Here is a 15,383-nt window from a genome sequence, read left to right as displayed (position 1 = left end):
CCCAGCTAGCCAAAATACGTTTTTATAACGTTAAAAAACCGTTTCACTTTGGTTTGGAAAACGTTTCAATATTGCGTTTTAAAAACGCAAAAGTGTGGAGTTTTGAATACGCTTTAATAACGTTTTTATGTAACGTTTTTAAAACGCTATTATAACGTTAAAAAAACATGTCAGTTTGGTTACGAATGCGTTTCAATATTACGTTTTAAAAACGTAAAATGTGGCGTTTTGCAAGCGTTTTAGTCACGTTTTTAAAACGCCATTATAACGTTAAAAAATTGGTAAAAAACCGTTCTTGGGAGGGTTTGTGTTACCTTTGGGGAACAACAATGTAACGAACATGGAAGTTTGTTTAAATACATTTTAATTTTTGTTAAGTATCGAAAAACAGTTTAACAATAATTCTTTACCGTACTTCTGCAGCAAACGATGCGACGTTATGGTTACATCCGTACATGTATAATGTTTTGTGACTGGAGTCCAGACGCAAACTCTGTAGTAAAACATGAAGCCGTGTGCTGTTATACATCAGCCATGGCTGATAAATTTACACCATTAGCTAACGTATGACCCCAACAGCTCCATGTTCCTATAGGCCATTGATAAGTTTCTTCTTACTGGCTGCAGGCTGCAACATCAAACATGTACATGTCTACACCGGGTGTCTACCTGTTTGGATTATGATAAAAGTCTAAAATATACTTTAACTTACCCGAAAATGTCACTCTTTTGGAAAATATTACAGCATCCGATTGCAACAGTTATAAGTCAGTTCTGAGTCATGAGAGTGTAATGCAGAAACAAAACAAAAAACCTGCAACGATATATTCCAAAAGAACATTTGGTCCCCGAACTTGGTCAAAGCTTGTGTATAGGCCTATACACAGACATTTAAGTCATTTCTCAATAATAATCCTGCAGCAGAGCGACGAGTTGAGTTGATAAATATACATGCAATAATATAACTAACTGCCAGACTAGACTGTCCAGTGCGATATGTACATGTTTGTAAACCGCTATACCGGTTGCTATACTTGAGTTCAAACCCGGAGTTCAAATACCACTTTCAAATCGCAGACCCTCTCAGGGTCAAGTTCGTATAGTCTCATTCCCAGTAGGCCTACGCAAATTGCCAGCATACGTGTTATCCACTTTGCAGCCAAAGCAGAGCTACGAGGTTGCAAAGTCATTTGAAACGCTTGCAAAAACAATAAATTTACGATCTTTCATAATTACAAACGGCAAGACAACGGTTTAGAAGTTCATTGATCTCTATTTTTGCAGGTCAGTACAATGAATGTATAGAAGGCCCATGTTTTCCTATCAGAAAAGTCTGTTCAAGATACATTTCATCGAAATATTTGTACAACATTTAATAGATACTTTTTTGAGGAATAACTTTCAATTCTATATTTTGACAATTGACTTAATGATGATGTTGATGATGATGGTGTTGATGATAATAATGATGATGATGATGATGGTGATGATGATGATAATGATGATGATGATAATGATGATGATGATGATGATGATGATGATGAGGATGATGATGAGGATGAGGATGATGAATGGCAACATACGATTAATTTAATAATGACAAAATAAATAATGCCTAAGTTACGAAAATATTTGGTTGTAATAAAACGTTATATGAACGGTTGTTTTGTGAGCATTTTGCACACGTTATTATTTGGTTATTAATACGTTTTTGTGCAAACAATCAGCAATCAAGAAACTACGGTTACGTGGTAGCGTTTTTAAAACGTTTTTAAAACGTTTTACAAAAACGAAACCAAACTAAAACCAATTTGAAACGTTTTGAAAACGTTTTGTGTTTGCTGGGTTTGTATCATAAACATATTCTTTCGCCAAAAGGCACTAAATACACTATACATGTACTTCAAGAATTTTTTCCAACCCCATCCCCCCAATGTCAAAAAGAAATCTACGCCACTGAAGAGTTCAATTAACCGTCAATTTCAGGACTCAACGTATTTTTGTCGCGGTCCATACCGCTGAGGAAACATATGCTACCTTAGTCTTGTGAAGAGGTTAAGGGCAACTCCCTACCTTTTGATAGAACCCCGTCTATTGTCTCAGTCCACAATGTGTAAAGGTAACTGGCAACCCATATTGTAGAATACTGCAATATCGCAATGCTACAGTATCTGTAATGTGTCAGTGCGCGCATTTTACAGTGTGATTCGTGAACCATGACCAGTGTTGTTTCAAACTCTGAACTGAATCTGAAAACGGAAGTAGTCCTATTGTATATCATGTTGCTGCAGCTCATGCCCAAATGACAGCTATGTTTTCTGTACACATGTTTGTAACCAGACTCGTTCTTTTCTGGTCTATCTTCAATCCTACCGAAAGTCAAGGTAGATATGCTATATTATTATACACAATATTGATTTCACGTTTAAATCCGTTTTGTCAAATCCCGGAAACCCGAGTGATATTATATCAGTTCGGGGGCACTCGTAATAACCGGACGTCTCTGATTTCAAAGACGGGTCAGTGATTTCACATACGGGGGTCTGTGATATCACATACGTCGAGCTTTGTTGACATTTTGACACTCGATGCAGCACATCGGAACGAAGCTGAGTGTATTAGAATAAGCTTTCCTATGTTTAGCAAATATCTACCTGTGCAAAAATTATATCTAGGCCTATCTGTGCAAATTCTGACAAATGGTCCCAGCACACACTTAGATTGCAATGGCCAAAATCAAATGATTTGAAGTAAAAAAAATCCCAATTTTATTATCCAATTCATGAATTGGATAGTAAAATTAGCAGGCACTCAACATGATCAACTACAACCCTGATAAGGCCTGTACACAAAATTATTCCCACTGCGCTGGTACGTTCATCAAAATTACTTATATCGTTTGCGACTGGGTTTTGAAACTAGGGAGTATGTGATTTATGAGACGTCTCTGAAATATGATACTGTTATGTGACATGAGGCTTCTAGAGTATTTGATATCAGAGACGTCTTTGAATTAGCAGTGCCCCCGAACTGATATTGCGAAACCAAATATACCCACCTTTGCAATTCATCAATTAAAGTACCTCCAAACATGTTAAAACATACTTTTTCGTTTCAATTTTTTAAAATCGTGTTTTATATCACTATGTGGAATACGGTTTTGAGGAAATTATAACAAAGTAGGTAATGGGGATACGCATCCTGCACAAGAACAATTAAACACAATGGGGAACGATTGCTCGCTACAAGAGGAAACTGAATATATTTAATAAGAAAGAGTGAACAGTTTACCAACCCAAAGTGTTACAATTAAACATGACAACATAATAAACACAAATCCCGACCGGCACACAACCCAACTTGAAAAAAAGCAAGGGAATATACCGGCATGGGAATCGAACCCACGACCTACCGATATCTAGACGGACGCCATATCCATTAGGCTACCAGCTCCCACTGATAAACGGTGGTTAAAGCTGGGTCTAATGTTATAGCAGTCATGGTATACAATACCCACAAACAAATATTACGCAAGTACACAAGTGAAGGAGATCATTACTGATGCTTAATCGTTTCCCCAGTATAATTATAAGTAAAGTAGGTAATGGGGATACGCATCCTGCACAAGAACAATTAAACACAATGGGGAACGATTGCTCGCTACAAGAGGAAACTGAATATATTTAATAAGAAAGAGTGATACAATTAAACATGACGACATAATAAACACAAATCCCGACCGGCACACAACCCAACTTGAAAAAAAGCAAGGGAATATGCCGGCATGGGAATCGAACCCACGACCTTCCGATTTGTGTTTATTATGTTGTCATGTTTAATTGTAACACTTTGGGTTGGTAAACTGTTCACATAGGTGAAATCCACATATAAGTAAAGTGGATGATTTAAAAAGGATACTATTAGTAAAACCACATACTTGGTGTTTCTGGATTTCAATGTAGATATTTGTCCTTGCAAGTAGGCAAAAGAACCCGAACTAGCTCTGGTATCAGTCTTTCAGAGACACCCTGCACCTATTCATTAATTTGAATGGGCCTACTGAACCTTAACGTTGTTCACCTTTGACTGTTTCGTAGTCACGTAAACCCATTCGTTCGTTAGAGTCAAGTTCAAGTTTATTATTACCTATATGTCTATGTCACACAAATTAATACAAGTAAACAGGAAAATTAATATAACATGGCTTGATCACACGAAATAAGGTAAATGTATTTATTGTGCCCAAAACATCTTTACAATTCAAACAAATGTGATTTCTTAAATACACTAAAACAATATTACAAAATAAAGATGTAGATAGTTATGGACAATGTTATTCTGCGTATTATGATACCTCATTCGGCACGATCCGACTTTATTTTTCCAAACTATACACATTTGAATTACAAAAGGTAGAGTTTAAAAAGTGACGAATTTGACTATTTGAAAAAGATACTAGGTAGCAAGTGGCGTCACTGTGCTTCTTAATTTGTGATAAAATCTGAATCTAAGAGCTGAAGTCACGTTTGACCCCTATGACCCCATGAGTTTTACGTGACATGTGAGACGAAACTGTAAGATAAGAAGATCCTTTAAGAAAAAGGACACAGCAGTCGCTATTTCACAGCTGTGTAAGAATCAGTAAGAAAACAGCCACATCAGTGACCACGTTACGGCTGGGTAAGAAAAAAAAATAGCCTGAAAAATAACGATACCTAGTCGTTATCATGACTGAGTAAGAATCTGTAAGAAATTAGACACAGTAGTGACTATGTCACGGCTAGGTAAGAAGAAAGATCACGAAAGAAACAATACCTAGTCGTTACAAAATCACGACTGAGTAAGAATATGTAAGAAAACAGGCACAGTAGTGACTATGTCACGGCTGTTGACACAAGCGTGTAAATACGAACACTTGTAAGTAAATAAAACACTTGAATCAAAGCACTATTTCTAAAAACAATAATTAATAACAGAAACTGTCCAGGCATAGGCACCACTAGTTAGTATTTGCTCAAATAAACAAGTTGATTGTTGAAAGGCTAACTTTAAAACAGTATTGAATGATATTATTGTTTTATACAAAGACATCCAAACTTGAATACGATACAATTATCAATCCTTACAGATGCGGACTGCAATAATGCTCTTGGGATAGAGAGTAGGCTCATTTCCAACGAACAAATAACGGCCTCTAATTATTATCCTGGCTATCCTCCACACGATGGCAGACTCAACCATGCTACCTATTGGGCAACGACCAACTCACATCCGTGGATTCAAGTTGCTTTCGAAAATACTGTCTTTATAACTGGGATGCGCACACAAGGTAGCGGAAGACATGGCGAATGGGTGACACAGTTGCAAATACAATATGGTGATGCAGAAGATTCACTGGCATACATTATGGATGGTTCCACAACTAAAGTAAGTCTTCATGTGTTAATGAATGCGTACATTAGAATTTAGTCATATTTACTAGATTGCCTGGGTGCGATGATTTACACAACTATTTAAACAATCGCTCAGTAAATAATGATTAAAATCATCATAACATTACAATGTTCTACGTTGAACCTTTTTTGTGTCACAAAAAAAGGTTCAACGTAGAACCTTTTTTGTCCTGTAAACAGACCCTAAGCAGTGATAAGGTTTTAAAAAGAACCTTAAAAAGTTCTATAAAGAACCTGAAAGATTTAAATAGGTCTGGGGATATTCTAATTAATTCATTCATTCAGGGACTCATCACAAAGTTAACATGGTTAAGAAAAGTAAAACGTAGTGTTAACCCTTTTTGGTACTAAAAATCATTTCCTTGGATAAAGAACTTTTTTTTCTGTTCTACTTAGAACCTTTGAGGGTCCTTTCTTTAAGATTCCTTAAAGGTTCTTAAAGCTTAAGGTTCTACAAAGAACCTTTTTCTTGGCTAAGAACCCTCCAAAGGTTCTTAGTAAAACAGAAAAAAATGGTTTTTTTTATCCAAGAAAATGATTTTTAGTACCAAAAAGGGTTAACACTACGTTTTACTTTTCTTAACTTTGTGATGAGTCCCTGAATGAATGAATTAGAATGTCCCACTCCCCAGGCCTATTTAAATCTTTAAGGTTCTTTATAGAACTTGTTAAGGTTCTTTTTAGAACCTTATTACTGCTTAGGGTTCTGCATACAGGACAAAAAAGGTTCTAAGATGAACCTTTTTTTCTGAGAGTGCAGAGTAACATAACATTTGTTTGATGCTATAGTAACACACATTTCGTTACACTTGCTACAAAACAATGTTGTATGAGAATTATTGACAGAAAATTATTAAAGATATTAATTTAATTATAAAAAGAGTGCGCCTTAATTTTGCAGCCATAATAATGAAATGCTAGCTTCCCTACAACAATTTTATAGGATATAACAACCAAACATTGAATACTAGTATCTGGCTATGCATTCCTTTTTGTGTGGTGCAAAGGGGCTTGGTCGTAGGTGTAGGTATGTGGTTTGCGATGGTCATGATGGTTGTGGGTTAGCGTGTAACGGTTTGAAGGAGTAAACCATTATTTGGCAGCAGTATATCTAATCATTTTGTCAAAATGTCGGTTTATTCTAATTGCAGACATTTAATGCCAACAGGGATCGAAATAGTATTGTTAGTATCACGTTTCCTCAACCAATTTACGCCAGGTTCTTGCGTATTTTACCTACAGGATGGCATAGCATTGTATCATTTCGCTTTGAAATCAGTGGCTGTTATGGTAAGATTCCTTTTCATCAAACAAAGACTATTACTTTTACGAAATAGTGCTGACATCACGTGTTCGGCGTGATCGGCGAAAATATGTATAGTTCAAAATCTAAATCCTTGGAATCGGCCAGGATGAAAAAAAGGGTAATTTTACTCTCAATTTCATGCCGAATTTGTTTAAAAATGTCAATTTCTGCGCACGTTTTCATACTTTTAATTTTGTCCATATTATTTTATACCTAAAACAAGCGTCAAAAAGAAATTGCCACGGATATATACAGACTTGTTTTAATTGTGCAGTGTGACTTTCGCCTTCCCAAATCATTTGTCAACGTTTGGGTAAATGTTTATTTTTATGAAAGCGTTGCCAGAAAATTGTAAGACGAGTACGATACTGCTTAGATATGATCCGTTGACGACCTGGGAACTGTATTTAGTGAATTATGAACTTGAGATTATAATCTGATCTACTATACTGGACTTACGTTTTGATGAGTGGCAATATTTCACATCCTATCTCGGATGCATCATCAGGCTCACTGATGTTATCGCGGGAAAAGTTCGTTGACCTGTGTTGAAGATGTTGTGTCACATGTCAAGATGAGCCGAACCTCTGAGGGATCTTCTTGATCGCTGAACAATAGGCCCCTGCCAAGTTGTGTCGTAGGCCGCCTCCCTTGTTGAGTGAAGGCTCCTCCCGCACACCGTCATCGTCCCTATATCTTCGTGTTAAAAATTGCCGCGATAGTACGATGAATCCTCACGTTTTTCAACAGCTACGCATGGTGATTTTGTTCGAGATAGGCCGTGCGACTCAGGCTAAGCATACAATTTGAGATTTTGAGAGCCTGCCACACTGTTTCTATTCTATGTTTTACGATTTTCGCATGATCAGTATATGGCTGGCCGTAACCGCCACAACGTGGAGCTGCTACGCATAGCTTACTTTTGGCTTCGCGGAGCTAAATTGACCAATCATGTTAGGGGAAGGTGGGGCATAACGGACCCCCGGGGATAAAACGGACCCATAGGGAAAAATAGGCCTTGGCAATACTGTCGTCTATGCAAATTATATTGAGGAACACAAGTATGGCCACGCAGATTTACAACAAAAATTTGATCTGAAACAATCGACTGACATCCGAGCAAGATCGAGTCAAAAAATTACAACCTGTCTGACGTAAGATATGTAGATGTTTAATGTGCTGAAATATTACTTCATTAATATCGGATTCCCAAATAATTGTGTATATGTAAACACTAAGGTACTAGCTTTGAGCTGTATCTACTGCATGGGCTATATGCTACAATGTATTTATGCATGCAACATATTTCTAAAAAATCGGGTATGGGGCAAAACGGAACCCCTAGTGTGGGGCATAACGGAACAGGGTTCCGTTTTGCCCCGGGCGTTTTGCCCCACAGATGGGTTCCATTTTGCCCCAATTGTACATAATATACGTCTTCACTCAAGGAAATAGGCGTTATCTAGGGGCCTACTCGAGCATGGTAAACACTTCGCTGAAACATATTTCTTTCTAATCAAATATTGGTCATACATATTATAGGCCTACTAGGTCTATAAGAAGTTAACCATTCACTCCACAGAGATGGTAGGCCCACTTAATATTGTAACTGAATATAGGCCTACATATATATAGGCCTAGGGCCTACCGATGGAACTACTGATATCAGTTTACACCCAGGGTGCCGTTTTACCCCATAGGGGGGTTCCGTTTTGCCCCGATAGTGGGGCAAAACGGATTTATTTTTTTGAAAATATTTCTTCATTTTTATAAAAAACTGTAAGATTCAAGTTATATTGGTTAATGGTATATTTAAGGTAAATACAATCTTCAACTGAACATATAATTTTTACAGTCATATTACTTATGGTGACATCACAGAGCATCCTTGAAGCTAAGTGTTCCGTTATGCCCCACCTTCCCCTAGATCTTTTCATTACGCGGAGCCAGTGGATGCATCCTCGTTCCAGAGAGAGAAAACTCTTGCCAAAATTAATGTTTACTATGGGGATTTTAAATGAATCGATTGTAAATAAACCACGACCAGTTGTACAGGATCAATACCATTGTTTGATTAGTGTATAGTCAATGTTACCTTGCATGCATGTGTCATGTGTGTGGCGTGTTTGTTTGTTTGTTTGTTTGTTTGTCTACTATGTCAGGCCAGGATCACTGACACCCACGGTACTGATACTGTCATACTATCACGGTGATCATATTGTTGAATGTTGTTGACTTCAAAATAATCATGATGCAGTCATGTCTACAGTAGAACTCACCACGACCTTTGAAGGACTTAAACCCTATTAAAAGCTATTAAACCAAGATAACACTCAGTGAAAACAGCTCAACTATGTTACATCAGATCTTCTCTGGTTAAATACACACTGCACTTGTGTCTGTTTTACCTGTGCAATGAGCAATGAGCTGGTATTATAGTTTCAGTCGGGTGAACGATTATAAAGATTATAAAGCGAACGCAAGGTAACAATACCGTGGGCTTTTGTTTACGAAATGAGACAATAGTCTGCTTATTGTTAACCAGCGTTCTTGAAAATGAGAAGCTTAATGACTTAACACGGTTTAGAAATAATTTCTTCATATTTTTTGGTGTTATCTGTCGTTTACATATCCTTCCTAAAACACAAAAGTACCAATATTTCCAAACACCTAAATTAGCTAAAAATTTAGGACATGTTACAAAACTATATTTTCTAGAATTTCAGAGAATACTTTAAATATTGGCCGGTTATTTTTACACAGTGACATCAACTAGGCAATGGCCTATACTTCTAACATACACTATTTGTAGAGGTCACGCGTCAATGGTGAGCGCACTGAGTATTGTGTATAGGAAAACGGACAGTAACTACAGTATGTATGGCCTACTACTAGTATATAAAGTAAATCTGAACTGGTTTGCAGTTTGCTGAAGGTCGAATTCCGCAGGCCACACCGCGCAAGTTATACAAATTAGCTCCCGGCGATACACTGCAGATCGCAGAACTGTGTGCATGGTTTACCACCACTCTGCCTAGCTATATAGTTATCAGTAGCGTAGCCAGCGGGGGGGGTTTGGGGGGGCAGAAAATGAAAGAAAAAAGTGCCCATCTGACAAAAAATAAAAGGGTAAATCAGGAGGGCAAAGGAAAAGAAAAGGGGCAAGGAGCCCTTTTCTACCGAAATTCAGCCCGAAAATACACAATTTTTCCATCCTGATAATGGGCGAAAATAGTGTAAAAACCAATTTTTTGCGCACATCGTCCCAATAAAGCCTTTTGTCTCTATGTATTGTATGATGCAACTGTAGTTTTTTCGTCTGTGCCCCAAAATTTTTTATTTTGCCCCCCCTGACCAAAAAAGCTGGCTACGCCCCTGATAGTTATGTACAATACTGTATGAGTCCCGGTATGAGTTTCTTATGAGTGCATGTCCATCTTAATAATAAGTCGGTTCGTACTTTTCATAAACTACTTTTTGAATCATAACTTTCGTGACCGAGGATATCTTGCAACTACGTGACGCTCGTCTGGCAAATTCTTAATGAATAAATTCGCTTCACGTAATGAGTAAGTCGTACTTGATTGGTCAGTTTTACCTCCGAGTAATGAAAAACTCTAACATGATCATGATTGGTCAATTTGGCTCCACGGAGCAAAAAGTCAGCTACGTGTAGCAGCTCCACGTTGTGGCGGTTGCGGCCTACCATATCAGTATCCCATATGATATTTCTATTGCAAGAAAATTTTATTTGTTGTCAAATAAATCACAGGTTTTATCTTAAATACACTAACTGGAATTTAAATGCACTAATTAGTGAGGACCGGTATTTTGCTGTGGATATGTTTAACTGCAATTTTGCGGTAAACTTTTGAAATCCTGGGTAAAAATTGTGATCATTTCAACTCTTTGAGAAAATAATTATATAAAGGAATGCATGTAAAATCAAGGTGCAATACAATGTACATTATTGACACACTATCACTCTCTTTATCTACGTCAATAATAGAATGTCGATTTCAATCGAATTGAATACATTGCTCAGTTTTGAGTTTGTAGTTGACTTCTAAGCGACCTAAGCGATCGATTGCTAGCCAATCAGATAGAACTCCTTTTCTTGCGTTCGGTGAAATACCACTCGCCCGTCGCTCACCAACGGAGTATTAAATTTATATTTATCGTATAGGACGTCGACACTGTGTCCCGTTTTACATAAATCGCTTCCTTGACACCTCTCTCAAACCATCTACTTTCGCGATCTAATATCTTGACGTCTTTGTTGTCAAACGAGTGATTAGTGCTGTCTAAGTGCGAGTACACTGCCGAGTCTCCGCAACCAGTGCTAGCCCTCCTATGTTGGTACATGCGCTTCGCTAGAGTTTGTGTTGTCTCCCCTATGTACATGTCGTCGCATCCACTGTCATTACACTGAATTGCATACACAATGTTGCTCTGTTTGTCCTTTGGTTGTTTGTCAACGAACTTTTCCCGCGATAACATCAGTGGGCCTGATGATGCATCCGAGACAGGATGTGAAATATTGCCACTCATCAAAACGTAAGTCCAGTAGATCAGATTATAATCTCAAGTTCATAGTTGTTATTACCTGGATGAATGATAATCTTCACAATCGTGTATTTAGTGAAGGAAATCCGTTAAATAAGTAGGTGCAGTCAGAACAATTAACACAATTCTACTATTCTACACATACACTAAAATCTTAAATTTAATTCTCTGCTGGACTGGCAACCAACGCAATTTACGATACGAATGAGAAGGACCGGGCTGGTATGGTGCGTTTGCTGACCTGATAAATAAGACGTGGCGCATGATTTTGCAGCTTTTACATACGCCGAATATCAAACAACCAGGGGCGGCACCAGGACCTTTTTTGGGGGGGGGCATGGGGGGGGGGCAAAGTGAATTTCAGGGGGAGGGCAAAATCATCTTCCTCTGACTTAGGATTGAAACTAATGTAGAGTTGCGTATCATCAGTATAAGCACCAGAAAACGCCTGATGATATTAGCGACAGGCTTCTTGGCAGAGCCTGTTACGCAACATTCCCTCTGCAATCGACCATGACCTATTTTATCGAATGCAGAGGAAAGATACAAAAGGAACAACATTATTGCTTTACCTTTGTCAGGTTTATACAACATGTCACTTTTAGAAAAGTCATATTTCATTGAATTTACAACCGTTTGACCAAAAAAAGGCGAAAATAATAACTTTGTGCACAAGATATGCGAATTGGCCATTGCTCATTAAAATGAAGCTAGTTTATGGACAATTATAAGTGTGCTCTTTCATTTAATGACATAAAATTTGAAAAATATTGTAAGGAACTTTTAAAACTACATTTTGGTCAACATTGTGCTGGGATAGGTCGTTTTCAACAGATTTACCACATTCGCTTTTTACGATCGTCCGGATGAGCAAATCACTGAATCGGCCTTAAGATTCACACAGTATCTGCGCACGTAATACATGCGCACACAACGTTATTGAATTTTACTAGTGTCATGTTTCAGAGTACAATAAAAAGTTTAACTTTTCTTTTGATCATACCTCAAAAGCTGTTTATTATAAATTATTAATGACTTAGTTATGGACTCATGAGAATTGAGTCTAACAGTCTTTGGACTAGCAACCATTAATTTTCATAGATGAGGTTGTGAAAATGACAACAAAAACTACGACGGTGATTATATTGATTGTGTTGAAGATGATGACGACAACGATGATAATGATGAAGAAGAAAGAAAATATATGGTGAAAATATAAATTGGATTCAAATACTGTTATACCCATAACTTTCGCAAAAGATCGACATAACTTGATTCAATTAAATGCTTAATTGGTAAGCCGACTACCGCAAATTTTGTTATATCAATTTTTTTTATCACAAATCTTCATGAATATTTTGTTTCATTAGATGTTGATGAATGCGCAGAAAATACAGACAACTGTCATGCCAATGCTACATGCAGCAATACTCCTGGTTCCTTTACATGTACATGTAATACAGGTTACATTGGCGATGGAGTAACATGCACAGGTTAGTTTGTACCATCTCACCATTTATACTCATTAAAATGATTGTCACCTATACGAATCTCAAACTACATTTTGAAAGTAGTGTCTTCCTATCAAAATGTCTTGCTCAAATTGGTTGAAGTTTTCAAAAAAAAAATATCAGTACCAATATTTGTGATGTGATCAATTAAAAAGACACATGTTGTCAAGCAAAGCCAGTTTCAGAGTACAATAAACATTTCAACTTTTCTTTTCGATCATTCTTGCATAAGACGGAAAATCCCTGCGTCGTAATGTTTTCTTCAAGTTGTGCAAGTCAACCGGAAAATACACAAACCCATAACATTATCATTCGGAAGGGTTTCGAACCGTTTTTTAAAATTGATATAAAATAAAAGCTTATCTTTTTTGATGGATCACAATGATTTCTTCATCATGACACTACAGTTTATTTACTTCAAGTTGTCTTTGATTTCTTTACAATGTAGTAAACCTAACCGAACATAAATGCAAATTTGACTACGGTATTAGATATATTTACCAAGCGAATGAGTCTGCAAGATTATTTTTTTGCACTCAAGCATTATAGAGCCAGAGGTTTCCGATGGTATAAAAATATCAACATTATTTGAGAAAAATGGAGGAATGAGTCTGCATCACGAAATGCATCATTATATTTCTGTTGTGTAATATAACGTAGAACTAACCCCGTTCACGACTTCCCTCGAATAGCGCGAGCGAAGCGTGCTGTAGCCTTTCGTTTAGTATCAGTATCCGAGAGCTCTGAGTTAGTGCTAAATATAACGTGTAAGAAATTTCAATTAACATATTGTAACAGTGATATACTTATACAGGCTTTATAAACTTTGGTTTACCACAAGTTTGGTATTAGTGACGTGGGTGCGTATTTCGCTTTTCGGCACGCTTGCGGCGCAACAGCGAAAAAGCATTGGCGTCAATGCTTAACTTGAGGTGAGTGAAACAAAATCGTAGAACATAGTTTGAAATTTAAATTTTATACACAAAATTATTACGAAGGCACACAATAACAAATAATTTTTGCGTGTGATTTTATTTTCTTCTTTCACTACTGCACTGTACCGCTAGTGGATTGCCCACTAGATTCGACAGCACCAATCGTTAGCGGGTGCCCCGACGACATCGACACAACAGTTGAACTAGGAGATCCCGGCGCGTTTGTTAATTGGACTGAACCAACAGCAACGGACGAAGATAACGCATGTATAGACATCATTGTATCACATGTACCATCTACTCATTTATTTTTCGTCGGCATAACTGGAGTCGCTTATATATTCAGAGATCAAAATGGCAATTCAGCAACTTGTTCTTTTGACATCAACGTTGAAACAGGTTAGGGTTTTTTATTGAATTGTTTTGAATTTCTTCGCCATTTTTTTTGTTGACATTAAAGTACTGAAACCAGACAAACCCTGCTTTTGCTACGGAACGGTTTTAGTGACATCCAGTTACTGAGCTAATTACCTTGCAAAGTTGACTTCTTGTCTACAGGCAGTGGCGACGGAAGCGTTAAAATTTAAGCCCCAAATGAAGGTGTGTTTTTCTAATATATGGCCCAGTACACTCGAAGCACGCAAAATTGTGCAGTTTTACCCTTTTTATTTATTGCTTTATTTTTTATTCTATTGTAATTTTTTTGAAGGGGGGGGGGGGTGGATCTGGTGCCACCCGCTTCATACCTATAAGGTAAGATAAGATATCTCAACAAGTCGACTTCACAAAAAGTCGTTGGGATAATGTCGACATTTGATATCATTATTTCGACATGGTAAGACATATTATCAAGTTAACATTTCAGACATAAAAACGGGCCACCATAGAGGTATTTCTGCCAAAAGTAATAATAATTTCAAGCTTGTTGCAATCAATATTTATACTTTGGCCTCTGAAACAAATTTCATTTGCCGGCATTAGTAAGTAATTATCCCCTCTAGCATTTATCTTCAAATTTAACCATTACCGTACCAAACATCAAAAAACCTCAATTCAAAAAGCATAGGCACAAGCAGATATCCCACGTGATGCTATTGCGTCATTTTCCTTCTATATGTTTACCTTAACCCTAACCGTACCAAACATCAAAAAACCTCAATTCAGAAAGCGTAGGCACAAGCAGGTATACCACGTGATGCTATTGCGTCATCATGCGAACAGTCATATGGCGACAGAAAGCTTGGCCGTGCAAGCTACACCCCCGTGGCAAGGTAGGCCCGTGCACGGGCGTGGCACCCGAAGGGTCGGGGTTCAAAACAGCACCCGAGAAAAAAGTTTTCTTTTCTTCTTCGTTCTTTCTTTCCTCCTTCTTTCCATCCCCTCGCCAAAAAGCAACTGGGGTGATAGGGCTAAACAGATGATTACCAACTTTATTTATCTCTCGTACAACTTAATCCAAAAACACATTTCACATCATATGTGACACGACCTGGTGCATGGAGGCCAAAGGCGGCAAATTTGAAACTGAGATAAAGGCAAAAATATGGAGTAAAAAACAATAGAATACATACGAAAATAGACATAAAAAACTTCATAACTTTAGAACCAAGTA

At 37.4% G+C, this 15,383-nt stretch overlaps 1 protein-coding gene and 1 long non-coding RNA gene across 2 annotated transcripts in view; both read left to right on the top strand.

Moving 5' to 3' along the window:
• LOC140143595 (hyalin-like) overlaps nucleotides 1-15,383 on the top strand; it is a 70,607-nt gene that overhangs the window by 39,309 nt on the left and 15,915 nt on the right. The window lies entirely within an intron of this gene.
• LOC140137225 (uncharacterized) lies at nucleotides 2,374-6,715 on the top strand. The gene is made up of 3 exons (XR_011856810.1): nucleotides 2,374-2,384; nucleotides 5,129-5,427; nucleotides 6,605-6,715. It is a non-coding gene; the product is annotated as an uncharacterized lncRNA (long non-coding RNA).

This window comes from Amphiura filiformis, chromosome 2 (assembly GCF_039555335.1).
Source record: "Amphiura filiformis chromosome 2, Afil_fr2py, whole genome shotgun sequence".
Lineage (NCBI taxonomy): Eukaryota > Metazoa > Echinodermata > Ophiuroidea > Amphilepidida > Amphiuridae > Amphiura > Amphiura filiformis.
This window is presented reverse-complemented; position numbering and strand designations above follow the sequence as displayed.